Below are 2,804 nucleotides of genomic sequence, written 5' to 3'. Positions count from 1 at the left end.
TTCTCCTGCTTCTAGCGTTCTGAGTGAACCCCGCCCTTCTGAGAAGAAATTCGAGTGTGATTGTAATAGACCATGCCTTCTGCTCTGGATACCTTTCATGTATACTCTTAGAAGAGTGTTTCTGTGCTTTATAATGAAACAACAGATTTCGTGAACTTGTTTATGGTTTCGATATTATACTTTGTAATTGTTGCAATACAATAAAATATTTCAAAAAGAATGTTTATAATATTAATAAAATGAATGAACTGAATAAAGAGCTCGTCGATTAATACGATCAGCTTCCACAAGGTATTGGATTTGCTTTGGTTTTAAATTCTGTTTAGCTCTAGATCAATTTTGTATGTTTATATATAAAACAGCACTTTAAAAAATACAATTTAATCTCGCATCTATTATTCTTACTAAAATAAAAAGAAAATCCCATGCCCATGTCGATTCCTCAAATAATTTGTAGATATTTGGTGTCAAACTGGTAAAATTTTTACTAACATATTTACTAACTGATATAATTCAGTAATTTCTAACAAATTCTAAAAAAGTAAAAATGTTGCCTTATATGGACTTTCAGGAGGGAAAATTTTGCAAAGAAGAAAAATCCTTTTACAGTGAAAATATTGCTGTTGTGTATTTCAGTGCAATAAAAACGGTAAAAAAGCACACTGAAAGAGGTCTTTTTCACTTAAAACAGGTGTCCCCAGTTCTCTGACAGAAAGAAAAATGATCTGACTACTTAATGGAAGAATAAAGGGTCCAGAGCACAGCCTCTGCTGAACAGTACTATTACTTTCCCCTCATTGAGCTATTGTGATTTGGTATCCAGCCAGGTTAGTGAATGGTTTAGGGTAGTGTAAAACTGCATTTAGAGATAGGGGATTCATGTGCTTTTAGAACTGTAAACAGTAACCACTATTTGGAAGGCAGTAATATATTCTTAAATTCTTTACTAATTCTAAGGCAGGGCAAGACACAGGGGTCGAGGACAGCACAGCTGTTCAGGGGGGTGTTGGGCCTTTTGAGGGAAAACAACAGAGATTAAATGCCCAAACAATTGTCTTCAACGTCAATCATACTTTTATGCTGGATAGATTTGGAAAGGGTACACCATCAAATACAAGAGCATTTAGATCTGCATAGTCCTTGCTGGTTTGCAATGCATGTTCACTTTCTGTTTACCTTAACAAGCAAATCACGAATTCTGTCTGTGCATCAGCTTACTGCCAAAAGCTGTGCTGCTGTGATGATTTGATACAGACCACAGGGTCAGGGGTCATACCAGTGCCACAGGTAGACTGAGGCAGAGAGCAGAGTTGGCCCAGCTTAGGGCCTTACACAAAGGTCCATTGTACAGTAGGAAGAAAGGGACTTATCAGTCACCACCAGGCCACTTTGTGTGTCAGAGGACAGCCAGCCAAGGACTCAGACCTTTATCTTCCATTTCAACATTCAGGATGACCAAAGGCAGAGAGAAGCTGCAGAGAAAAGAATGTGGCTGCCCTCCTCACTCTACACATTCGCTCAGCCATCAGACATCAAGGCACAGAGGATGGTTTCCAGGGGGCTACCAGGGATTGTTCTGGGCCACTGCTATTGACTATTTGGTTGATTTCCAAGCCTCTCCCACTCTCCTTACTCACCTCAGCAACACACTGATCTCTGATCTCTTGCTGAGCATTGATCAGAGACTGGTGCTGATGAAGGGAGATGGGAGGACAGGAAAAAATTCAGAATGGAACATTATATTTTGAGAGATGCTTTCACCTTAATCAATCTTTTCTTACTGGTGTGATTCAATGCGTTTCTGTAAAAATATCTATTCTTTTTTTTTTTTTGCATCGAAAGCAGTCATGGCACCCCATCCAATTCTTATCTCCATCTGACCAATCACATTCCTCTTCCAAAAAGTACTGTGAGTGTGTGAATATGGGAAAGTTACCAGCTGCCAGGTTAGCAACAATGATATTCCTTTGTACTCTCACAGTACCCCCAACCCCCACCCATGGAACCTCATACCTGGTAGAGTCAGGGCAAAAAGTAAGAAGAAGGCTTTTCGGACAGTTTTCATTTGTCTTCATTTATTCAGTTAAGAAGACCCGATGACACAGATTCATAAATACAATCTGAACCAAGAGAGTGACGCACATTCAGTGTTCACAGACACCAAACGTGTCAAGTGACAGAGCACAACACGGAGGTAGGGAGCCATGCACACGCACACACGCACACACACACACACACACACACACACACACACACACACACACACACACACACACAAGGGGATTTTTAAGGCAAAATTACAGCTCAGCTCTCTTCAAGTTGATGGTAAAGAACTGAATGCATATTATGTATCCTAGGCATTAAAACATCAATGCCACACACAGAACACAGTCAGGCATTTGGGCATATTACAAATGTACTTTATCCCATTAAAAAATGCAGTCAGGTGCACACAACATGACAAAATATAATAAAACTTGTACAATACATATATTACTTCCATGGAATAAGCAAAATACGGACTAGGCAACATAGCACAGTTTCTTTAGAGTTCTGCTTCTGCATGAGCTTACCCCCAATTCAAATGAATATCATTTGGACTCAGCCAATTCAATAATTCTACAGTTCTACACATGTTAAAAAGTAAGTGTACTGTAAACAGTAAGGGAAAAAACAGCTAGGTCATAGGCTCCTAGGGCCATGGTTGAGTATTCTGAGCACTCCTGGGTCTTTTTCAGTGGAAAGAGACAGGGCTGTTTTAAGTGTTATAAAGCTCAGGTCTGGTGCTAGACATTTCCCAAGGG

This window comes from Megalops cyprinoides, chromosome 4, assembly GCF_013368585.1.
Source record: "Megalops cyprinoides isolate fMegCyp1 chromosome 4, fMegCyp1.pri, whole genome shotgun sequence".
NCBI lineage: Eukaryota > Metazoa > Chordata > Actinopteri > Elopiformes > Megalopidae > Megalops > Megalops cyprinoides.
This window is presented reverse-complemented; position numbering follows the sequence as displayed.